Genomic DNA, 26,064 nt, shown 5'->3' with positions numbered 1-26,064 from the left:
CTTTGAACTCACAATGATCCTCATACCTCTGCCTCCCAAGTGCTGGGATTAAAGGCGTGTGCCACCACACCTGGCTTTTTGAAAATATTTTTAATATCTATTTATTTGAGAGACAGAAAGAGGCAGATAGATAGAAAGAGAGAGGGAGGGAGAGAAAGGGCACTCCAGGGCCTTCAGCCACTGTAAACGAACTCGAGATGCATGTACCACCTGTGTATCTGGCTTCATGGATCCTGGGGAATTAAACCTGGGTCCTTTGGCTTCACAGGCAAACACCTTAACCACAAAGCCATCTATCTCTCCAGTTTCTTAGTTTCTTTTTTTTTTTTTTTTTTTTTTTGAGACAGGGTTCCACTGAACCTGGAGCTCACCAATTAGGCTAGACAGGATGACCAGTGAGCCCAGGGATCCTTCTGTCCCCTCCCCCTCCTCCCCATCTCTGGGATCACGGTCATGAACCATCAGGCCTGGCATTTCCATGGGTTCTGGGGATCAGAACTCAGTTCCTCAGGCTTGTGTGGCAAATGCTTTACCTCTAACGCATCTCCCCATTTACTGTTTAGTTTTTTCTTTTCTCTTCTTTTTTGGACAAGGTCTTGGTCTGTAGCTAAGGCTGGCCTGGAACTCACCATCCTCCCAGGTGGCTGAGAAGACAGGCCTGTGCCACCGTGCCTGCATAAAACGTACTACTCTATCCATCCTTAAGCGAACAACAGTTCATTATACATACACGCATAGTTTGCAACCATGAAAGGTTTCCAGAACTTTCCATCTTGCCCAACTGAAACCCTGTCTTCATTCAACATTAACTCCCATCCCTTCTAGCCCCACCAAATCCATGAATCGACTTCCCATCTCTGTGGCTTTGTCTACTTTGGACATTTTTTTATATTTTCAAGATAGGGTCTCACTCTAGCCTAGCTGACCTGGAATTCACTACGTAGTCTCAGGGTGGCTTTGAACTCACAGCGATCCTCCTACCTCAGTCTCCCGAGTGGTGGTATTAAAGGAGTGTGCCACCACGCCTGGCTATGTTGGACATTTCTTATCCATCATGTCACATGCATGAGGCCTCTTGCATGTGGTTCATTATGGTCCATCTGCGATTGAATTTTCTAGCCTAATAATATTCCATTGTGTGTAGAGGCCCTATGTATGCCTATACTCATGCATCAATGGGCTGCATCTACCTTGGGGCCTTCTTGAATGATGCTGCTAGGAGCATCTGTGTGCGACTTTTGTGTAGACAAGTGTTTTCATCTCTCTTAGCCTGATTTGACCCCAGAAAGTGCCCATCAGGGCCATTATCTACTTTTAAATCCATAGATTGCTGGCCTTGGCCTCTGGGCCTCAGGGGTTTTTGTACATTTGTAGAGTCTTTCTGACTTTAGCTCTTGTGACACTGAAAATATCTGTGGTGTCCTGGTTGAGTCTGGTCATTGGATTTTCACCCTCCACCCCCGCCACAGCATTTGCCCTCCATGTTCCCACCTGGTGGAGGGGGGTGGGGTGCCAGTCCCAGTCAGCTCTCTCAATGCCTTTGTCCCCACAGTAGAAGCAGTTGTGTTTCCTCAGCAGTTTCTCTGATGGCTTCCTGTGTCTGAGTGGCACTGAGTCCACGGCCCCACCTCCACGAGTTAAAAACTGGTGTCCCATGTGTGGCATTTTGTGTGAGGGAAATGCCTGTGAGCTTATGGTAGAGACCATGTCATACCAATGAGAAAGGTCTCTAGTGTGAGAGAGGGTGCAGAGAAAGGGGACAAATACATTGCTTATTTCTCAAAAGGTCGGACAGAGCCAGGCATGGTGGTGCAGGCTTTTAATTCTAGCACTCAGGAGGCAGAGATAGGAGGACTGTCAGGAGTTTGAGGTCAGCCTGAGACTTTAGAGTGAATTCCAGGTCAGCCTGGGCTACAGCGAGACCCTACCTCAAAAAAAAAAGAAAAAGAAAAAGAAAAAGATTTGACAGAGGGCTGGGAGATGACTCAGTGGTTAAAGGTGCTTGCTTGCAAAGCCTGATGATCTGAGTTTGATTCCCCAGTACTCATGTAAAGTCAGATGCAAAAGTGGTGCATGCATGTGGAATTTGTTTGCAGAGGCAGGATGCCCTGGGGTACCCATACTCATTCATGTATTTTTTCTTCCTTTTTCCCTCCCTCCCTCCCTTCCTCCCTCCCTTCCTTCCTTCGTTTCATCTATCTATCTGTCTGTCATGTATCTATATCAAATAAATAAATATTAAAAAGTTAGGCTGGGCATGGTGACACATGTCTTTAATCCCAGCACTTGGAGGGGCAGAGGTAGGAGGCCAAGAGTTTGAGACCACCCTGAGACTACATAGTGAATTCCAGGGTAGCCTGAGCTAGTGTAAGATCCTGCCTCAACCCCCCACCCCCCAAAAAAAGTTCAATAGAGTTTGCATGTAAGGCTCCCGTGGGTGGGTGTGCTTCAGGGAAAGGAAAGCCCACGTCTATACCATGATGCCTGCACAAATATTCATATTGATGGATTCACAATGGTGGAGGTAGAAGTGTCCAGCCCAGGGACAGACCCTGTGAGCATCAGACCCCATGGGCATGGCGTCAGATCTTGGAACCCTCCACATGAAGGGCAGCAGGGCAGGACCATGCCTCTGAGCTGAGTCATGCAGCCCTGAGTAGCTTAGTGCTCCCTGGAAGAAAGTTGCTCCCTGGAGCCTGGTGAGAATGAAAAATGAAGACTCATGAGAACCAAGAACAAGGGATTGAATGCTCTGCTGTGTGTGTGTGTGTGTGTGTGTTTTGGGGGGAATCTGTTTATTTTATTATTTTTTTGCTTATTTGAGACAGAGAGAGAGAGAAAGGAGGAGAGCAAGAGGGGGAGGGGGAGAGAATGAGCACGCCAGGGCTTCTAGCCACTGCAAACAAAGTCCACATACATCTGCCACCTTGTGCATCTGGCTTATGTGGGACCTGGAGAATCGAACCTGGGTCCTTAGGCTTCACAGCAAGCACCTTAACAGCTAAGCCATCTCTCCAGCCCATTTATTTTTTATTTTTTAAAAGTATTTTTTATTTTTATTTATGTAAGAGAGAGAGAAAGAGATAGAGAGAATGGGTGCACTAAGGCCTCTAGCCACTACAAACAAACTCCAGACGCATGCTCCACCTTGTGCATCTGGCTTATGTAGTAGGTACTAGAGAATCAAACCTGAGTCCTTAGGCTTCACAGGCAAGTGCCTTAACCACTAAGCCATCTCGCCAGTCCCCCTTTTTTGTTTTTGTTTAGCTTTATGTGAGTGCTGGGGAATCAATCCTGGGCTGTCAGACTTTGTAAGCAAGCACCTTTAACAGCTGAGCCATCTCCCCAGCCCCCGCTGTTCTTTTGTATGTACCCCAGGCTGGCCTGAAACTCACAATCCTCCTGCCTCAGATACAAGTACCTGGGTGACAAGTCTGTGCCACCACACCTGGATTTTCTCTTTCCTTTCTCAGGGCATGCCAGTGCTTGTAGTGAGCAGCCAGCATGTGTGTGCCCTGATGCACAAAAACACGCTCCCACTGGGGTTCCACGCCTATCCTATGTGCATCCCACTGTGACAGGGTGACGTTAGCTCAGATGCCTCTCCTTCCATGTAGGGCTATGATGGAAGGTGCTGGATGTCTGACACCCTTGGTGGAGACCCCCATAGGAATAGCCACACAGGCTCTCCTATGATGTGTAACAGCATGGTGACATATTGTATGGACTCATGGACACTTGGGCTCAGTGCTCCAGTGCACGCTCTGCACCTGGGAATCTCCGTTCTCCACAGACATTGCGGTCCTGCTTCCTGAAGGAGTCTGGGCTGCACGTTCAGAGATGTAATTAAGTGGCCATGTTTCCTCAGTGGGGGTGACACAAATTTGGGTCCTTTAATAAGACAGGCCATCCCTTTAGAGCTGAGGACCATTTCAGGATAGGAGGATCCTTGGGGGTTCTTTGGGGACGTGGAGCCCTACCAGGATGGAGATCACTGTATGAGACCTGCGTGTGCCCTCCTCTCCCACTGCCCATGTGACAGCCGGAACCTACCCAAGCTGCTGTGTTTGGAAGTGACAAAGAGTTTCGAGTCAGGCTGATGGAATGGCTTGCAGCAGCTAGAGCACTTACAATGCAGGCATGAGGACCCAAGTTTGAATCCCTAACACCCAATAAATGCTGGATGTGGTCATGTACCTGTGTTCCCAGTTCTGAGGGCCTGGGGAAAAGAGGATCTCTGAGCCCACTGACCAGGTAGGTCAGCCTAACCGGTGAGTGCCAGGTTCAACGAGACCCTGTCTTAAAGAATAAGATGGGTACTGGGCGTGGTGGCACGCCTTTAATCCCAGCACTACTCGGGAGGCAGAGAGGTAGGAGGATCACAGTGAGTTCGAGGCCACCCTGAAAATACGGAGTGAAATTCCAGGTCATCCTGGGCTAGAGCAAGACCCTACCTCGAAAAACCAAAACAAGAAAAGAAAGAAGGAGAAGAAGAAGATGATGATAGAGAGCTATCAAGGAAGATAGCTGCTGTCAATCTTAGGCCTCTGTATGCATATCCACACACACATGAACATACATCAATACACACCTACTGTACATGTGCAGAAAGGGGTCCTGATTTGGGGAACCCTTTAGATGGACATAGACATCCCTCTGGAGCTTGGGACTGTCAGAGTCTGTGGGGGAGGGTGGCCGTGTGTGGCTGTGGCTGCAGAGGGTCTGGGTGAGGTGGAACCTGGATATGGGAGTGCATTTGTTTCCTGGGGTGCGGAGGTGGTGACTTTGGACTGGCTGTGCAAAGTACATGAGAAGACAAGGGGAGAAGCAGCTTTCAGCCTGTGCTCTGCTGGGTCTGTCACTTTTAGGCTATAGCAAGAAGAAGAGAGGCTAGAAAATGTCTGGAGACAAATTATGCCCTTCAAAGCCACACCTCCAGTGGCCTACTCCCTACTATCTGGCCCCATCTCCTCTATAAGTATCGTGGACTGGCCATCCAAAGCTTGCGACTTCTCCATCCTCCACCCGCTGTGGAAACAACCCTTCCACACTTGAGTCGCTTAGAGGGGACACTTGCTTCATATCCAAACCACAGCTAGCTGCTGCAACATGAACTGAGGGCTCAAAGAGCAGGAATGTATTAGTTCTGGAGGCTGTGGCTGGGGGCGTGGTCAGAGGTAGAGTGACAGCCTGGAACCCACAGTGAGGGCTGGGGGCGTGGTCAGAGGTAGAGTGACAGCCTAGAACCCACAGTGAGGGCTGGGGGCGTGGTCAGAGGTAGAGTGACAGCCTAGAACCCACAGTGAGGGCTGGGGGCGTGGTCAGAGGTAGAGTGACAGCCTGGAACCCACAGTGAGGCTGGGGGCGTGGTCAGAGGTAGAGTGACAGCCTGGAACCCACAGTGAGGGCTGGAGGCGTGGTCAGAGGTAGAGTGACAGCCTAGAACCCACAGTGAGGGCTGGGGGCGTGGTCAGAGGTAGAGTGACAGCCTAGAACCCACAGTGAGGGCTGGGGCTGTGGTCAGAGGTAGAGTGACAGCCTAGAACCCACAGTGAGGCTGGGGGCGTGGTCAGAGGTAGAGTGACAGCCTAGAACCCACACTGAGGGCTGGGGGCGTGGTCAGAGGTAGAGTGACAGCCTGGAACCCACAGTGAGGGCTGGGGGCGTGGTCAGAGGTAGAGTGACAGCCTAGACCCCACAGTGGGGGTTGGGAGCTGTGGTTTGTTGAGTGCCTGCTTACATGCCTCAGGTCCTGGGTTCTTCCCCAGCACCAAACGAACTAAAGAGGTTGAATTCTGAGATGGAGGTTTGTACAGGGCTGTACTCCCTTAGAGACCCCAGGGAGGGTCCTTCCTGTCTCTTCCATCTGTGGGTTTTGGCCCAACCCTCCAATTCCTGCTTCTGTCTTCACATGGCCTCCTTCCTAGTATGTCAGTTCTGGTTCTCCTGTACTGTAGCCTAGCATTCCTCTTGGCTATTGACACTGTGAAGACTCTCTTTCCAAATAAATTCATCTTCCATGGACTCCTCTAAATGTTTTCCCCAATAAGTAATCCGAAGTCTCTGTGCTAGGGATTGGGGACAGTGTTCTAGATCATTCTTAGTGGCCCACCATGTCATGTGTCATCCCGGCACTCAGAAGGTGGAGGCAGGAGAATCAGGAGTTCAGGGTCATCCACAACTATGTTGCAAGTTTGAGGCCAGCCTCGGCTGTATGAAACCCTATCTCAGATTAAAACATGGGGGAAAACCGGGCGTGGTGGTGTATATCTTTAATCCCAGCAGATTGGGAGGCAGAGGTAGGAGGATCGCTGTGAGTTCAAGGCCACCCTGAGACTATAGAGTGAATTCCAGGTCAGCCTGAACTAGAGCGAGACCCTACCTCGAAAAACCCAAAACCAAAAACCAAAACCAAAACAAAAAACATGGGGGATAGCTGGGCGTGGTGGTGTATGCCCTTAATCTCAGTACTCAGGAGGCAGAGGTAGGAGGATCAAGGCCACCCTGAGACAACATAGTGAATTCCAGGTCAGCCTGGCCTAGAAGTGATACCCTACCTGAAAAAAAAATGGGGGTGGGGAGGCAAAGGAGCTTGGAAGTTGTATGTAGTCAGAGCTCTCACGCCTGCTGCTGTTTTGTGGGCTGGTTGTGTGGCTGAATGAGGCATGCCGTGATCCAGAAAGGCCTGTCAGTGTTTTGAGGGGGTGGACAGCTAGCGTTTGCACCCTGCATCTGTGTACGAGTGCGTGGTCTGCCCGCTTCATTCACAAACACGAGGCTGTCAGGAGTGGCTGGCCAAACCCTAGACACAGTGGGAAAGTCTGAGATCATCTGTAACTGCATAGTGATTTCCCCACGTGACTACCTGCCTGTTCCTCTGTGTGTGTGTGTGTGTGTGTGTGTGTGTGTGTGTGTGTAAATATGTCTTATCCAGAGGGCAGGAAGTAGCCCATCTGTTTTAAGAAAAGCTTTGTGAAAATTATATATATATATATATATATATATACACACACACACACACACACACACACAACATAGTGTCATTTCCTGACGTAATTCTCAAGAAATGTTGTAGAGAAATTTCCCAAAAAGTAACAGATACTACAGAGTCTCAGGCCCAGTCCTCTTCTTGTGTATTTCCAACATCCAAATCTGTATCTTTCGAGGAGATATCAGATTGTTTCTTCCCAGGGTGGATCTGAGTCCTGGAACAGCCTATATGGGTTGGTTAAAGCTTAGTAACAATGAGGCACGAACATGGGGGACTGAATGTAGTTTGTAGAGTCAGGTCTCTTGGCTGAGAGGTTTGGGCGGGGCCTGGAGAGATGGCCTAGTGGTTAAGGCACTTGCCTGCAAAGCCAAAGGACCACGGTTCGATTCCCCATGACCCACATAAACTAGATGCACAAGGTGGCGCATGTATCTGGAGTTTGTTCACAGTGGCTACAGGCCCTGGTGCACCCATTCTCTCTCTCTCCCTATCTGGTCTGAAGGAAGAAGGCCAGGCCTGTGTGCCCTACAGACTCACCCTGGTGGGATCTACTTCCAGGCTCATGCATGTGGTCCAGCACAAAGCCTCCCCAACAGGAAGACTTGCTTCACTAATTTGCAAAAGAGGGCTGGGCCTGTGCCCACTGGGCGAAGGTCTTTATTGTTTGCTATTGCTGTCATTCCCACCCCAGGCAGGGTGTCACTGTAGCCCAGGTTGACCTTAAACTCAGTGATCCTTCTCCCCATGCCCAGCCCTTTAAATTCTATACATACATACTACATACATGGCTAAAGCCAGGTGCAGTGGCACACACTTTTAATCCTAGCACTCAGGAAGCAGAGAGAGGAGGATTGCTGTGAGTTCAAGGCCAGCCCAAGACTACAGAATGAATTCTAGATCAGCTTGAGCTAGAGAGAGATCCTATCTTGAAAAGCCAAAAAAAAAAAAAAAAAAAAAAAGTCAGAGAGAGAGAATAGGTGCACCAGGGCCTCTAACCACTGTAAATGAACTTCAGATGCATGCACCACTTTGTGCATCTGGCTTTATGTGGGTACTGGGGAATTTAACCCAAGCTGTTTTTAATTTTATTTATTTATTGGTTTTTCAAGGTAGGGTCTCAATGTAGCCCAGTCTGACCTGGTATTCACTTGGTAGTCTCAGGGTGGCCTTGAACTCATAGCGATCCTCCTACTCTGCCTCCTGAGTGCTGGGATTAAAGGCCTGCATCACCACACCCACCCCTTGTTTTTTTTTTTTTAATTTTTAAACAAGTGATTTTTTTTATAGAATTTACTATTTTTAAAATGTATTTTATTTTTATTTATTTATTTACTTGAGAGAGAGAAAATGAGGCAGATAGGGAGAATGGGTGCACCAGGGCCTCTAGCCACTGTGAACAAACTCCAGATACATGTGCCACCTTGTGCATCTAGTTTATGTGGGTCATGGGGAATCGAACCTTGGTCCTTTGGCTTTGCAGGCAAGTGCCTTAACCACTAGGCCATCTCTCCAGCCCTAAGCATGCGATTTTTAACTGCTGGGTCATCTCTCCAGCCCTGGAAAAGTTCTTGCTGTGCAAGCATGAGGACCTGAGTTCAGATCTCCAGAACCCAGAAAACCAAGTATGGAGCCAGGTATAGTGGTGCATTCCTGTAGTCCCAGTACTCAGGAGGCTGAGGCAGGAGGATTGCCATGTGTTGGAGGCCAGCCTGAGCATCAGAGTAAGTTCCAGGTCAGCCTGGGATAGAGTGAGACACTACTTCAAAAAATAAATAAATAAAGCCAGGTGTGGTGGCACACACCTTTAATCCCAGCACTCGGGAGGCAGAGGTAGGAAGATCACTGAGTTTGAGGCTACCCTGAGACTACATAGCTCAGGTCAGCCTGGACCAGAGTGAGACCCTACCTTGAAAAACCAAAAAAAATAAAAATAATAATAATAATAATAAACAAATAAAAAATAAAATAAATAAAAATAAGCCAGACGTGGTAGCATGCTCCTTTAATCCCAGCACTTGAGAGGCACAGTGGGAGGGTCACCATGAGTTCGAGGCCATCCTGAGACTACATAGTGAATTCTAGGTCAGCCTAGGCTACAGTGAGACCCTACTTTGAAAAAGCAAAGTAATAATAAGTAAAATGATAAATACTAAGGGTACCTGGGGAGACGGCCCAGTGGATGTAGGGCTTGCTGTGCACATGCAAGGAGCTGAACCCACACCAAGGTCAGATAGACTAGAAAGCCCAGCAGAGGCAGACCCTGCCTCAGACAAGGTGGCAGGTGAGGACTGACAGCCAGCATTGTCCTCTGACTTCTACACATGTGCTGTGGCATTCATGTGCCCACACTTGCACATGTGAACATGCATACACACACACACACCAGAAATAAGTAAATAAAATAGAGATACAAAAAGCAACACTTACGGAGCCAGGCATGGTGGCACATGCCTTCAATCCCAGCACTTGGGAGGCTGAGGTAGGAGGGTTGCCATGAGTTCAAGGCCACCCTGAGACTAGTTAATTCCAGGTAGGTATGGGCCAGAGTGAGACCCTACCTCGAAAACACAAACAAACCCAAAAAAGCAACACTCAGAGGGCTCAAGAGATGATTCAGTGGTTAAGGTGCTTGCCTCCAAAGTCTAAAGACCACCTGGGTTTGATTCCCCGAAACCCACTTAAAGCCAGATACCCAAGGTGATGCATGCATCTGGAATTCATTTGCAGCAGCTGGAGGCCCTGGTGTATGCAGCTTCTCTCTACCTCTCTCCTAAATAATAAACAAAATATGAAAAAAGTGTATCTATAGCGTTTCAAAATAGGATCTCCCTGTAGCCCAGGCTGATCTGGAATTCACTATGTAGTCTCAGGGTGGCTTGGAACTCATGGTGATCCTTCTACCTCTGCCTCTCAAGTGTTGGGATTGAAGGCATGTGCCACCACACCCAGCCATCAGCGTTTTTTTTATATTTTTTATTTTTTTATTTTAGAGAGACAGAGACACAGAATCGGTGCATCAGGGCCTCAGTCACTGCAGTCACATTCCAGACACTTGTGCCACCTAGTGGGCATGTGCAACCTTGCATTTACCTCACCTTTGTGCGTCTGGCTTAGTGTAATCTGGAGAGTCAAACATGGGTCCTTAGGCTTCGCAGGCAAGCGCCTTAACCACTAAGCCATCTCCCCAGCCCTTGTCAGTTTTTTTTTTTTCAAATTTTTATTAACAACTTCCATGATTATAAAAAATATCCCATGGTAATACCCTCCCTACCCCCCACTTTCCCCTTTGAAACTCCATTCTCCATCATATCCCCTCCCCATTTCAATCAGTCTCTTTTTTATTTTGATGTCATGATCTTTGCCTCCTATTATGATCGTCTTGTGCAGGTAGTGTCAGGCACTGTGAGGTCATGGCTATCCAGGCCATTTTGTGTCTGGAGGAGCACATTGTAAGGAGTCCTACCCTTCCTTTGACTCTTACATTCTTTCCGCCACCTCTTCTACATCTATCAGTGTTTTTGTTTTTGTTTTTGTTTTGTTTTTTTTTGAGACAGGGGTCTCAGTACCCAAACTCATGAGCCTCTTGCTTGGCCTCCTGAGTGGCTGGGGTTGCAGGTGTCACTGCTTGGCTCCGCTTCCCAGACTCATTCTTTTTTTTTTTTTTTTAAAGTTTTTATTTATTTATTTATTTATTTATTTATTTATTTATTTATTTATTTATTTATTTGAGAGCAACAGACACAGAGAGAAAGGCAGATAGAGGGAGAAGAGAGAATGGGCGCGCCAGGGCTTCCAGCCTCTGCAAACGAACTCCAGACGCGTGCGCCCCCTTGTGCATCTGGCTAACGTGGGACCTGGGGAACCGAGCCTCGAACCGGGGTCCTTAGGCTTCACAGGCAAGCGCTTAACCGTTAAGCCATCTCTCCAGCCCGACTCATTCTTTTTGACCTACAAATGCTGAGCAGAACCCATCAAGAGTTCTGTAAAATGTTCCCTCATTTGCAGTGCTCAGTTGCTCAGACATTTTCTCTTGATCCATCAGGGTCCTGGGCTGTGGGGCACTGTGTTGCCCATCTGACTAACCCCTGGGTGTCACCTCAGAGGTGGGAGTCAAAGGCACAGTGTGAGGCAGATTGGGTGCAACAAGAAGCCTGTCAGGACAGTGGGAGGAATAATGTCCTTGGGTGGTCTCCTTGCATGTGCAAACACTGTCTCCAGGGCTTGCACCCACTAACACGTGCTGACCTTCCACCCCAGGGGAAAGACTGTCCTCTGGGGTCCCCAACCTCGCACTTCAGCACTCAGTCCCTGGGGAGGTGACAGCATCTCGGGCTGGGAGCCTCACTCGGCAACGAGGTTGGAGCCAGTGTTAGTATGGAGTCCATGGCTTCCGGGGTGATGGCAGTGGGCAAATCCATTCTTCCTCCAGTCCTCAATGCAGCCACAAGGACTGTGGCTCCCATGTCCCCATCAAGGAGGGTGTTGTCTGATGGAGAGGCGACACCTCAGACAAAGACAGACTTGCAGTTGCCACTGTTGGGGAAAGTGAAGTGAAGTGGTGGAGGCGCCGGAGATCTCAGACAATGACCCGGCACAATGTCCACTGTGCCCAGGAGGGACCAGGCATGAAAGTCACCTTGGATCAGAGAACATTCTGGGATCTCAGCACTGGGGCACTGAGCTGTGCACCAGATAGCTCGAGTCCTGGGAAAATGAGCCGCGGGCAGGGCAGCCCCGGGCCACCGAGCTCAGCTGGGTTCTCCTTGGCAGTGTGAGTGGGTTGACCTTGTGGAGTGGGGGAATGTGACCTGCCTACCCAGAGCTGGTGACAGACTCCTGTCCCCTCCTGATGGGAGAGCAGGGAGTGAGTGGGCTGGCTGACAGCGTAGCCCACGCAGGGCCCTGGAGACGCGGGAGCTGCCAGGCGCGGCTGACAGGCAGGCGCACCCACGACGCACGTGTTTCTCAGAGCCGTGTCGTGGTGGGGCAGCTGAATTCATTCTACTCCTTGGGGACGCTTTTCCTCATTCCTTCAATAAAATATTAACTGACAGTTTGGGGAACAGACAGGGTTTTGTTTTTTTTTTAAAAAAAAAAAAAACAGAAAAAATTTAAATGTATCATTTCATTAAAAAACAGGGAATACAGATTTGATACAATAAATTTCTAAAGTGACATAATATTCTCAAAAGTACAAAATTCAAGCTGGGCGTGGTGGCTCACGCCTTTAATCCCAGCACTTGGGAGGCAGAGGTAGGAGGATCATTGTGAGTTCAAGGCCACCCTGAGACTACATAGTGAATTCCAGGTCAGCCTGGGCTAGAGCGAGACCCTACCTCAAAAAAACAAAAACAAAACAAAACAAAAGTACAAAATTCAAATGCCTAGATTTTACATTTTCCCCCAGTATGCCAAAGGGCAAAGTAACTAGTAATTACAAGTATGTTATTTTACAAAAACCAATCAAACAAATAAATCCCCTCCATTTGGCATGAGAATCAAGGGTAGGTGAATTATGTCTGAATCCTGTACCCTAGTGGATCAAGCCCTTGGTCAAGAAACACCAGAGAGGATTCTCTTAACTTCCGCAGCAGCTGTCTTGGTTCTTTAGAAAAGGCCACGTATAGTTTGTGATGCTCGGAGGACACCATGTCTGCTAAGCGCAGGCACTCTTGATACTGGCCGGGCCTGTGCAGTACGGTGGGAAACAGAGAACATTTCAGTGGCAGGCAGAGCTTTCTCGGCCGCACCATATGACACGCTCCTCCATGGCCTCCCTTCATCAGCTTCCTCTTGGACGTCTACCTCCCTCCCTCCATCGACAAATAATGAGACATTATACATGTGCTCCCTCACATCAGCAGTTAGGGCATCAAAATGCCCTTTCCAAATACCATAACCCATTTCATATTTCTTTTCTGTGTGTTCATTAGCCACTTTCTCTGTAGAAGTTGGTTGGGGCCATCAAAATGTGTTGTTTTGGAATATTTTATTTTATTTTATTTTTGAGGCAGGGTCTCGCTCTAGCTCAGGATGACCTGGAATTCACTATGTAGTCTCAGGGCGGCCTCAAACTCACAGAGATCCTCCTACCTCTGCCTCCTGAGTGCTGAGATTAAAGGTGTGCGCCACCACGCCCAGCTAGAATATTTTATTTATTTATTGGAGAGAGAGAGAGAGAAAGAACGAGACAGAGACAGGGAGAATGGGCGCACCAGGGCCTCCAGCCACTGCAAATGAACTCCAGACGCGTGCGCCTCTTTGTGCATCTGGTTTACATGGGTCTTGGGGAATCAAACTGGGTCCTTTGGCTTTGCAGACAAACGTCTTAACCACTAAGCTATCTCTCCAGCCCCAAAGTGGGTTTTTGTGGTGCTAAATTTATATGCTTAATCCACTCATTAAAGGGTTTATGGGCTTCCAAATCAGCTCAAATACACAGATTTTCTCTAATAGCATTGTCATCTTCAGCCGGAAGGGGAATCTCCATTTCTTGTTCCTCCCACTGATTATCACACTGCCTTGTTTCAGCACCTCGGCCTTCCCCTCGAGACAGGGGTTTTGAAGCTGTGAGGGAGGATTGTACTCTGAAGTCTGGAGACCTTTTCTATAAAGTGACAGAAAGTAAATGGTCCGGCTTTGCTGGCAAAGAGGCCCTGGGTTAGAGTTGCTCAGCCCTGCTGCTGTGCAGAAGGGTCATAGGCAATTTGTGAAGGAATGGCCATAGGTATGTTCAGTAAAACTTTATTGACATAAAAAAGTTGCGGGCCAGATTTAACTCATAGGCCATAGAGTTTTTTTGGTGGGGAGACGGTTTGAGGTAAGGTCTCGCTCTAGCCTAGACTGACCTGGAATTCACTCTGTAGTCACCGGCTGGCCTAGAACTCACAGTGATCTTTCTACCTCTGCTACCTGAGTGCTGGGATTAAAGGCATGTGCCACCATGCTTGGTTATTTTATTTATTTATTTGAGAGAGAGAGAAAAAGGCAGATAAAAAGAATTGGGCATGCCACGGAGTCTAGCCACCGCAATTGAACTCCAGACACATGCACCACCTTGTGTAGCTGGCTTTAGGTGGGTACTGGGGAATCGAACTTGGATCCTCAGGCTCTGCAGGCAAGCACCATAACCACTAATCCATCTCTCCAGCCCTTTATTTAGTTTTTGAGATATGGTCTCACTCTGTAACCCAGGCTGGCCTCAAACTCAGAGCAATCCGCCTGCCTCAGCCTCCTAAATGATGGTATGATTGACATGCACCACTGTGATCAGCCATTCCTGCCCACCTTCCTCCTACCTTCCTTCCTTCCGATGGGGTTTCATGTAGCCCCCAACCTGTCCTCAATCTCCCTGCGTAGCTGAGGGTGATTTGAACTCCTGATCCTCCTGCCTCTACCTCCCCAGTCCTGGGATGATGGGTGTGTGCCACTATGCCAAGTTTATACAATGCTGGGCATCATGTCTGCTAGCCAAGTGCTCTACCCATTTAGCCCCAGCCCCAGCTCCTTCCTTCCTTTTCTCCTTCCTTCCTATCTTTCTAGCACAGCTTCACTCTTATTTTCTAGAATTTACCATCCGTAAAACTGCTGTCCTGCTTTGGCCCAGGCTGGGGCAGCACTCTTAGGCCTGTCTATCTCAGGCCCATTGGTGAGGACACCACCTTGGATGTTCCAGAACTTTCCTTTAGCACAGCATCATTGCATGGGGACCTCAGCAGCTGACACCAAGCAGAGGGAACAGGGGAAACCGTCTCCCCCACCTGCTTCCTCCCCCACCCAGCACTTTCCTCACCAATTTGCATATCCTGTTTTTAGCTTCTTTCTTTTCTAGATTTTACATAATCATGTAATTATGAGACTGTCACAGGAACGTTAATGCTCCCTCAATCACATTTAAAAGGCTTTTCTTAGAGCTAATTGCCTGTTCTTCTCTCCTCATTCTTTTACATTGGGAGCCCAGGACAGAGGGGTCCCCACGTGCTGCACACAGAGTGTCCAGAGATTAACATCCATTCCCTTCTCCACTCCTCCCCTCCCTTCCCTTAACCCAGGGCCTTTACACATGCTAGGCAGCCACCCACCACTGAGTAACATCCCCTGGACTCTTCATTTTAAAATATTTTATTTACTTATGTATGAGAGAGGGGCAGATAAAGAATGGGCACACCAGGGCCTCCAGCTGCTGCAAATGAACTCTAGACGCATGAGCCACCTTGTGCATCTGGCTCTATGTGGGTCCTGGGGAACTGAACCCAAGTCCTTTGGCTTTGCTGGCGTGGTTGCCTTGACAGCTAAGCTAACTCTCCAGCCTGGACTCTTGGTTTTGAGACAAGGTCTCAAGGCTGGCTGAATACACAGCGTTCCTTGTGCCTCACCCTCCAGAGCACTGGGATTAGTGTGTGCCGTCAGGCCCGACTGACACCCATGTCTTTGTGCATAGCCTGTGGCAGTCCTGCGTGACCAGGACAGAAACACTTGCTCTCTGAACTTGCTCCTTGCCCAGCCCTGCTCCTCTTAGCAGCAGCTGATCCACGTGTCCCTCAGAGCAGTCTGTCAGGCCACACAGTTACAGTAACTCAGAACAACCCCAGGAGCTACAGGTTGCGCATGGCCACAAACCGACCCAACGCAGGCCACAGCTGGGCCTGGCCATATGGGCCACGTAAACTCCTGGGGAGTCTGAGGCGAGAGAACTGAGTTCAAGGACATGTTGGACAACTTAGTAAAACCCGTCAAAAAGGGCTGGAGGCATAGTGGGTGATAAAGTGACAGCCTAGAACCCACAGTGAGGGTTGGGGGCGTGGTCAGAGGTAGAGTGACAGCCTGGAACCCACAGTGAGGGCTGGGGGCGTGGTCAGAGGTAGAGTGACAGCCTAGAACCCACAGTGAGGGCTGGGGGCGTGGTCAGAGGTAGAGTGACAGCCTAGAACCCACAGTGAGGGCTGGGGGCGTGGTCAGAGGTAGAGTGACAGCCTAGAACCCACAGTGAGGGCTGGGGGCGTGGTCAGAGGTAGAGTGACAGCCTGGAACCCACAGTGAGGGCTGGGGGCGTGGTCAGCGGTAGAATGACAGCCTAGACCCCACAGTGAGGGCTGGGGGCGTGGTCAGAGGTAGAGTGACAGCCTGGAACCCACAGTGAGGGCTGGGGGCGTGGTCAGAGGTAGAGTGACAGCCTGGAACCCACAGTGAGGGCTGGGGGCGTGGTCAGAGGTAGAGTGACAGCCTAGAACCCACAGTGAGGGCTGGGGGCGTGGTCAGAGGTAGAGTGACAGTCTAGAACCCACAGCGAGGGCTGGGGGCGTGGTCAGAGGTAGAGTGACAGCCTGGAACCCACAGTGAGGGCTGGAGGTGTGGCCAGAGGTAGAGTGACAGCCTAGAACCCACAGTGAGGGCTGGGGGCGTGGTCAGAGGTAGAGTGACAGCCTGGAACCCACAGTGAGGGCTGGGGGCATGGTCAGAGGTAGAGTGACAGCCTAGAACCCACAGTGAGGCTGGGGGCGTGGTCAGAGGTAGAGTGACAGCCTAGAACCCACAGTGAGGCTGGGGGCGTGGTCAGAGGTAGAGTGACAGCCTGGAACCCACAGTGAGGCTGGGGGCGTGGTCAGAGGTAGAGTGACAGCCTGGAACCCACAGTGAGGGCTGGGGGCGTGGTCAGAGGTAGAGTGACAGCCTAGAACCCACAGTGAGGGCTGGGGGCGTGGTCAGAGGTAGAGTGACAGCCTAGAACCCACAGTGAGGCTGGGGGCGTGGTCAGAGGTAGAGTGACAGCCTGGAACCCACAGTGAGGCTGGGGGCGTGGTCAGAGGTAGAGTGACAGCCTGGAACCCACAGTGAGGGCTGGGGGCGTGGTCAGAGGTAGAGTGACAGCCTAGAACCCACAGTGAGGGCTGGGGGCGTGGTCAGAGGTAGAGTGACAGCCTAGAACCCACAGTGAGGGCTGGGGGCGTGGTCAGAGGTAGAGTGACAGTCTAGAACCCACAGCGAGGGCTGGGGGCGTGGTCAGAGGTAGAGTGACAGCCTGGAACCCACAGCGAGGGCTGGAGGTGTGGCCAGAGGTAGAGTGACAGCCTAGAACCCACAGTGAGGGCTGGGGGCGTGGTCAGAGGTAGAGTGACAGCCTGGAACCCACAGTGAGGGCTGGGGGCGTGGTCAGAGGTAGAGTGACAGCCTAGACCCCACAGTGAGGGCTGGGGGCGTGGTCAGAGGTAGAGTGACAGCCTGGAACCCACAGCGAGGGCTGGGGGCGTGGTCAGAGGTAGAGTGACAGCCTGGAACCCACAGTGAGGCTGGGGGCGTGGTCAGAGGTAGAGTGACAGCCTGGAACCCACAGTGAGGGCTGGGGGCGTGGTCAGCTGTGAGCCCTTGTCTGTCAAGCATGAGGCTCTGGGTTCTATCACACACACAAAGAAACTGAGGCTGGAGATGGATCACTAATCATAGGTTAGCTGTTTTGCAACTTTTAAAAATTTTGGATGGTAAAGGGAACCAGTTCATTCACATTTTCTTTCTTTGGTTGTCCAAAGTCTGCCTTCTTCCTGGCCACTTAGTCCTGGCTACTGAGCTCAGCAGGGTAACTCTGCCCCCAGGGGATTCTGGGCCAAGTCTACAAACACATATGGCGGTCACAGTGAGGGAGCCCCTGGTGAAGAGCGAGGAGGCTGGGGCCACCACACAGCACCTGCAGGACTCAGGACGCCCCTCACAGAATGACTTGGCCCTGTGTCTAGTGCCCAGAGATTTACATCCCATGGGAGTTGGTCACATAGATTCCCCGGTGGGCAGAGCACCCACGAGGTCAATGCTGGGTGTTAGTTGGGAGGTGGGTCAGGAGGGTTTCCAAAACACCAAGGAAACCCACCTGGTGGCACATGCCTCTCTTTGTGGCCCTTGGGAGGCTGAGATAGGAGGACCATCATGAGGCCAGCCTGGGCTACAGAGTGAGACACTCAGCCTGCCTCCTAAACAAAACAGCATTAAGGAGCTATTAGCACTGTTGATGTTTGGTCCTTTGTCCTCTGGGTCAAGTTCAGCTGCCCTGTCCACACTCGAGTGACCCAGTTGGCTGCAAGCCAGGCATGGCTGGGTCCTGTGAGCTGCATGGAATGTTGGGTCCCAGCGTTCCTCCAGCCTCGCCTCTACCCCACACCCCATCGGGGTGGGAGCCATTCCTCTCACAGGCCCCTCCGCTCTGTGCCTTGGCAATCAGATCCTGGGTGACATATTTAGATGGTTGCCATGGTGATGAGTGAGCACTGAGGCTGACAGCTTCATCATGGCACAAAAGACCGTGCCACATTACTATATCTAGCCTCCGAGAGGCCATGTCAGTGTGGGAAGGGGAGGGGACCCAGGCAGCCTGTTCCACCCACTCAGTCCCCCAGGAGGGTTGCATCTATTACCTTGAGGCTTGCAGTAAGTCTCACTGGAGGGTGAGTGTGCCCTCCAAGGCACCCTGGATGATGTCTGGGGACATGTGGTTGTCACACTGGGGGAGCTCTTGGCATGGAGTAAGTGGAGGCAGGGAACACTGCTCAGAACCTTCGTGGGCCCAGGGTGACCCACCCTCGGTACACAGTACAGAGGGGACCCTGGGTTACTTATCTAGAAAAATACTGGTGGGGCCGGGGCTAGGATCCTTGAGTAGAGGCCCCCAGAGCTTGCATAGGTTCTGTCCCCAGCACCACACGGACAGGGAGGGGTAGGGCACATCTGTCATCCTGGGGCCAGGAGGTAGAGGCAGGAGGGTCAAGAGGTCAGAGTCATTCTCTGCTACACAGACAGTTAAGGCCCTCCTGAGCTACATAAGACTCTGTCTCAAGAAAAGAAAAGAGAAAGCCAGGCATGGTGGTACACGCCTTTAATCCTTGAGGGAGACAGAGGTAGGAGGATCGCCGTGAGTTCGAGGCCAGCCTGAGACTACATAGTGAATTTCAGTTCAGCCTGAGCTAGAGTAAAACCCTACCTTGAAAACAAAAAAGAAAGAAAGAAAGAAAGAAAGAAAGAAAAGAAAAAGGAAAGAGAAATGAAATAACAGGGTCAAAATGGGGTCAGAAATTGTGAGACGTGGGACTGAAGCGATTGCTCAGTGGTTAAGGCACTTGTCTGCAAAGCCTAACAACCGAGCAACGATGTAAAAGCCAGCTGCACATTTGCAGTGGCTAGAGGCCCTGGCCTGGCATGCCCATTCTCTCTCTCCCTCTCTCTCTCTCTCTGTCTCTCTCTTTCTCGCTGCCTGTCTTCTCCCTAAAAGAAGAAAAAGAAATTGTGGGAAGTACTGGGAAGGATGGGGCAGGGGTGGGCAGCACTGTGGGACGTGGTAGCCCCTTCTCTGGGAATGTCCTCCAGTGGTGAGAATGGAGCGTGGCTGACCTCTGGTTGCATGGCACTGCCCACTCCGCATCTGGTCATTCAGCTGGCCCAGAGCGCCGCGTTTCTTGCATCCTCTGCTGTTGGACCTGCCCAAGTCTTGGACACGGGTCCAGAGGCTTCATTTTGTCTCTGTCAGCTCTGCAGTGGGCTCTCTAAGAGGTCCCAGCCCCTGGTTTGGGATTTATCCTGATGGACACAGGACATCTACAGCTTTTGATTGCCTGGGTGAGTGAGTGAACGTCACTGTCGCAGGCAGCCAGGTGCGGGACAGAGGCTCTGACACAGCACAGCTCGGATTGCCCAGGGGGCTGATGGACACAGCGTGGTCCTTCCAACACGGGAGTATCATGCCGCCAGGAGCAGCAGCGAGGCTCTGACACCCCGCAGAGTGGTGACACCTCAAGGACTCTGTGCCTTGGCACATGTATGGGGAGGTCAGAGGACCACCCTCAGGTGCCGATCCTTGCCTTCTGTCTTGTTTGAGGTGGAGTCTCCTGTTTGCCACTGGGTACACCAGGCTAGCCACAGCTTGGAGATTGTCCTGAGCATTGTCGTGTCAGTGTCAGGGTTCAGTTGGGCTCTAGGAATTTCGAGCTCAAGTTTGTCACGCTGGCTCAGCAAGTGCTCCTACCCATTGAGCCATCTTCCCAGCCCAGTGTCGTCTTTATTTATTTATTTATTTTTCGAGGTAGGGTATCGCTCTAGCCCAAGCTGACCTGGAATTCACTATGTAGTCTCAGGGTGCAATCCTCTTACCTCTGCCTCCTGAGTGCTGGGATTAAAGGCGTGCACCACCAAGCCTGGCTTTGTTTTGAGGTAAGGTCTCGCTCTAGTCCAGGCTTTCCTGGAATTCATTATGTAGTCTCAGGGTGGCCTCGAACTCATGGCGATCCTCCTATTCAGCCTCCCGAGTGCTGGAATTAAAGCCGTATGCCACCATGCTGGGTTAAATATTTCTATTTATTTATTTTCAAGGAGAGAGAGAATGAACGAGAGGAAATGGGCATATCAGGGCCACTTCAAACAAACTCCAGATACATGTGCCACTTGCTTATATGGGTTCTGGGGAATAAAACTAGGGTCCTTAGGCTTTGCAGGCAAATACCTTAACCTCTGAGCCAATTCTCCAGCTCTCCTTTGTTTTCATACTATCTTCCACTCCCGTGAAGTGTTGTTGCTGTTGGGGTAACCAGACCAAGGGGCCCAGGACCCCTTTGTAACCTCCACAACTTCCTGTGTCTCTGATCGACGTAGTCGCTGAAGTGACATTATCTGGTCAGGGTCTGGGCCCTGCACCTCCACCAGTCATGGACACATTGCTCCAGCTGGCCAGCTACAGCTGTGGGATCCATCCATCTGGTCCCCAAGGTTGCGCAGCACATTTCTTCGGCAAGGGCGCCACCTGCAGGCGGAAGTGGGAATTACAGCTTCATCTTTGTTTTTGTTTTTCAAGTCTAGCCCAGACTGGCCTTGAACTCACTGCGATCCACCTACCTCAGCCTCCTGAATGCTGGGATTAAAAATGTATGCCACGCCCAGCACTCCGGAGGCAGAAGATCACCATGAGTTGGAGGCCAACCTGAGACTACATAGTAAATTCCAGGTCAGCCTGGACTAGAGTGAAACCCTACCTCGAAATACCAAAAAAAAAAAAAAAGTGTATGCCACCATGCTCAACAGCGTTAAAAAAAAAGGAAAAGGAAAAAAAAAAACATCAAAAATTGGGGTTGGGGCTGTGGCTCAATGGGTAAAGCACTTGCGTAGCATGCACAAGGCCCTGGGTTCATCCCCGGCATTGCATAAACCAAGCATGGTGGTACACACCTGTCATTCCAGCACTTGGGAGGCAGGAAGGTCAGGAGTTCAAGATCATATCCTCAAGCCTGGCCTGGTGGCTCACGCCTTTAATCCCAGCACTCGGGAGACAGAGGTTGGAGGTTCACCGTGAGTTTGAAGCCACCCTGAGACTACATAGTGAATTCCAGGTCAGCTTGGGCTAGAGTGAGACTCTACCTTGAAAAACCAATAATAATAATAATAACAACAACAACAACAACAATGATAATAAATAAAATAAAAAAATTAAAAAGATTATATCCTCAAATACACAGCAAGTTCAAGTTCAAGACCAGCCTAATCTACATGAGACCTGTCTGTCTCAGATTAAAAAAAATATATATATTTGGTGCGTATCCCAGGATCACACCTGGGTTCTAGCACTTGAGAGGCTGAGGCAGGGGGATGGCAAGTGTCAGGCCCCTGGTGGAGAATTGATTTAAAGTGAAGTATACCCTCACTGTATTTTGTTGGGGGGCACACAGCCCCAAGGTCGCCTGTCCCCTGTCCTCACTCACTTGGGACTGAGAACTCACCAGTAACCCTGACCTGGCAGAGACAAGACGCTGACTTGTTTCCTTCCCTGTCCCCCATGGGACTGCAAGGCTCCCGTGAGGCCAGCCCTGCGTTAACCCCTTCCTATGTGTGTGGACGACCCACCAGGAGCTGTGCTCCATGTCTCCAACACATTTTTTTTCTTTTAAATATTATCTTTATTTTTATTTGTTTGTTAGACAGGCAGGGAGTGGAAGATAGAATGGGTACACCAAAGCCACCAGCTGCTGCAAATGAACTCCAGATGCATGTGCCATCTTGTGCATCTGGCTTACATGGGTCCTGAGGAATCAAACCTGGGTCCTTTGGCTTTGCAGGCAAGTGCCTTAAGTGCTAAGCCATCTCTCCAGCGCCCCCCCCCCCTTTTTTCTTCTCTTTTATTTGGTTTTTCGAGGTAGGGTCTTGCTCTAACCCAGGCCAACCTGGAATTCACTATGTGGTCTCATGCTGGCCTTGAATTCATGGCAATCCACCTACTTCTGCTTCAAGTGCTGGGATTAAAGGTGTGCATTGCCACACTTGGTGGGGTGGAGGCAGGAAGAACGAGAGAGGGAGAATGGGCACAGAACGGCCTCCAGCCACTGAAAATTAACTTCAGACACATGCACCACCTTTTGTATCTGGCTTTACCTGGGTACTGGGAAATTGAACTTGGTTATTAGGCTTTGCAGGCAAACGCCTTAACCACTGAGCAATCCCTCCAGCCCCTCCAATACATCTTTTCAGCAACCAGTTTCTCATTTCCATGCTTTTGGAACCTGCTGGTACTGCCCCCATTTTGTCAGGCCACCAAGGGAAGGTTCTCAAAATTATGTCTGCTGTGGCCTAATCCTGTGTGTGTCACCTTCACGCCCGCTGGTCTACTCCCACAAAGCACATGTGTTTACGTGTTAACACATGTGTTTCTATTGCAGAGACAGAAAACTCGGCGTGGGAACCTTGGTGTTGGGCGCAGCAGGGACTTGGGCACAGGTAGGTGCTGGGACTCTTTGCTCTGCTCTTGATGCTTCTGAAGGCAGGATGGAGCTCAGGGGTGACATGGTGGTGGCTGTTGGGCCGGCCAGTGCCTGGGCTGGGATTGAGGGCTCGCGATGGCCATCAGAATTGTGTGTGGAGTGGGAAAGGGATGGTGCCTGGCTTGCGTGGCTCCAGAGAACCTGTCCTGAAGCCGAGGCCACATGCTTTGGGGTGGCTCCTGGAAGACCCCAGATGGCATCAGGGTCTGCAAGTGCAGAGTCACACTGCCTTCCTTCCTGTTGTCTTCACTCCATCCCAGAGAAGCTACAAGAGGGTCTGGTTGTCTTTAACCCTCTGTCCCGGTCTGTGGATGGAGATCCAGACTGTCCTCACCAAGGACAGACCTAACTAAGCCTTTGGACATGATGCATGTTGGCAGTTTGTTCTCTTAGTCTGTTTTCTATGGCTGTAACAAAACACCAAGGCTGTTTTTTTTTATAGCTGTTTAAAGAAAAAAGGTTTGTTCCAATTCACAGTCCATATTTGAGACTTGTTCTTTTATTCTGTTTTCATGGGTAGTTTTTATGAGAAAGAGAGAGAGTGGGCGCACCAGGGCCTCTAGCCACTACAATTGAACTCCAGACGCATGTGTCACTTTGTGTGTCTGGTTTGCATGGGTTCTGTGGAGCCAAACCTGGGTTCTTAGGCTTCACAGGCAAGCACCCACTAAGCCATCTCTCCAGCCCTTTAAAAAAATTATTAATATTAATAATATTTTTTCAATGCAGGGTCACACACTAGTCTGATGTGACCTGAACTCACTCTGTAGTTTCAGGCTGGTCTCTTACCTTTGCTTCCCAAGGGTTGGGATTAAAGGTGTCACCACCACGATTGGTTCTTCATAAAGGAAAGGGGATGTTATGACTCACAGTTCATATATGAGACTTGTTGCTTTAGTCAGTTTTCTGTGACAGTAGCAAAACAATTGAGGCTGGTATTTTATAAAGAAAAAGATTTGATCCAACTCATAGTCTGTATTTGAGACCCATCCTCCTCGTCTGCTTTTTGTTGCTGTAACAAAACATGGAGGCCAATGTGCTTTATGAAGAAAAAAGGTTGTTGTGACTTGGTTCATATTCAGTACTGTATTTTGTGGCTGAGGTTGCTAGTAATGGACATGGACTATCACACTGGCTTTTATGTGGGTTCCAGGGATTTGAACTCAGGTCCTCAAGTTTGTGTAGGCACCACTTTATCCCCTGAGCCATCTCCCCAGCCCAAGAGGCAATGACTCATACTATGGGGGTGCCTGGTTATCCCGACTCTCTGTACACACTGCCAGCTGCTGAGCTCCATGCCACAGTCTGGAAGGGACACTGTCTTTGCTTCCCACAGCACCAGCCCTGTGGCTTGAGTCACCTCTGTGTCCCCCCATGAAGATGAGATCAAGGCTTAGTGATCCCGGATTCCACCTGCATCCCCCAGCCTGAATCACTGTCTCCTCACCAGGCCTGTGTGTCATCTGGCAAAGGCCACTGCCCCCCTCCGGGTGACACCAACTGTCTTACCCATCTGGTGTCTTTTCTAGGCCACAAAACCTGCCATTGCAACCAGTGGCCACAGGGGGGCAGTGGAATTCCATGAGTTCCCGCTCACCCACCTGTGACCCTGCTTCCCCCCTCCGGCCAGCAAGTTTAGACAGGGAAAGTTCAGGCTGTGTCTGTACTTTCCAGGACCCTGGGGTGACAGTCACCCCTTCCAGGTACCTCACTCCCCAGGGAAAACCTGATGCCTGGGGACATGTGTCACACTCGGAGCTCCTGGCATGGAGAAGGTGGGGTCTGGGTCTCTGCTCAGCACCCTGCAGGGCCCAGAATACTCCACCCCAAAGAATGACCTGGTTATGATCTAGTCCCAGTGTTCCAGGGCCACCCTGGGAATCCACCCTTTCATAAACATATTTTTTTAATGTTTTTTTTTAAATTTTTATTTATTTATTTTATTTGAGAGCGACAGACACAGACAGAAAGACAGATAGAGGGAGAGAGAGAGAGAATGGGCGCGCCAGGGCTTCCAGCCTCTGCAAACGAACTCCAGACGCGTGCGCCCCCTTGTGCATCTGGCTAATGTGGAACCTGGGGAACCGAGCCTCGAACCGGGGTCCATAGGCTTCACAGGCAAGCGCTTAACCGCTAAGCCATCTCTCCAGCCCACATTTTTTTGTATTGTATTGTATTGTATTGTATTGTATCGTATTTATTGGCTTTTCTAGGTAAGGTCTACCCCAGGCTGACCTAGAATTCACTATGTAGTCTCAGGGTGTCCTCAAACTCATAGCAATCCTCCTACCTCTGCCCCTGTGTGCTGGGATTAAAGGCATGGGCCACTACACCTGGCTATTTTATTTTTAATATTTTATTTATTTATTTGCAACAGAGAGAGAGAATAGGCAAATCAGGGCCCCTAGCCACTGCAAACTTTGTGCATCTGGTTTTACGTGTGTACTGGGGAATCAAAGCCGGGTCATTAGGCTTTTCAGGCAAGCGCCTTAACTGCTGAGCCATCTCTCCAGACCACATGTTCTTTTTTTCTGAGACAGGTTTCATAAGGCCCAGACTGGTCTCAAACTCACTATGAGGCCGAAAATGGCTATCTCCTCCTGACCCTCCAGTCGTCTCCCGAGGGCTGGGATAACAGGCGTGGGCCACTACACCCAGTTTATGCTGGGATGACAGGATGTGCCACCTCGGTCAGTTTGTGTGGTGCTGGGGTTGGAATCCAGAGTTTCATGTGTGCCAGCATATGCTCTACGCACTGAGCAACTGTGGTGGCTTGAATGAAGTGTGCGCCATAAGCTCATATGTTTTGGATGCTGGGTCCCCAGATGGTGACAATTTTGGAGGTAGAGCCTTGTGGAAGGAGGTTTGTTGTTGGGGGTCATAGCCTAGCTCCCCCTGGCCAGAGCTCGGCTCACTCTCCCGCTGCTGTTTCCACCTGCTGGCAGAGGTGACGTCCAGCCTCTGCTCATGCCATGATGTCGCCTGTCATCACGGAGCTTCCCGTGGAGGCCGTAATCCAAAAGTAAAAGCTTTCCTCCCCTCAGCTGCTTTTGGTCAAATGCTTTGTCCCAGCAATGTGAAGGTGACTGCAACAGCCACAGACCCGTCTACACAGCCTTCCTTGTCACTCCTGCGTCAGTGAGGAGCACAGAAGGACCCTGATGTCCCCACAGCAGAGGGCTTTCCCGGGAGTACCTTGCCTCCCTGGGAATCTGTAGACGTTTCTGTTAAAAACAACAAAATACAAAACAAAACAAAGAAACCCCACATTGCTAGAGTCTTTTTCTCCCCAGAGCC

General features: G+C 50.3%; 1 protein-coding gene across 1 annotated transcript in view; it reads left to right on the top strand.

Moving 5' to 3' along the window:
• Gng7 (G protein subunit gamma 7) overlaps positions 1–26,064 on the top strand; it is a 127,164-nt gene that overhangs the window by 7,508 nt on the left and 93,592 nt on the right. The window contains exon 2 of the mRNA XM_004654920.2: positions 22,666–22,723. The gene's annotated coding sequence lies outside the window, so the exon portion shown is untranslated. The remainder of the gene's footprint in view (positions 1–22,665; positions 22,724–26,064) is intronic.

The sequence above is a fragment of the Jaculus jaculus genome, chromosome 15 (genome assembly GCF_020740685.1).
Source record: "Jaculus jaculus isolate mJacJac1 chromosome 15, mJacJac1.mat.Y.cur, whole genome shotgun sequence".
NCBI classification, from domain to species: Eukaryota; Metazoa; Chordata; class Mammalia; order Rodentia; family Dipodidae; genus Jaculus; species Jaculus jaculus.
Note: the sequence above shows the minus strand (reverse complement) of the source record. Positions and strands in the feature narration are given on the sequence as shown.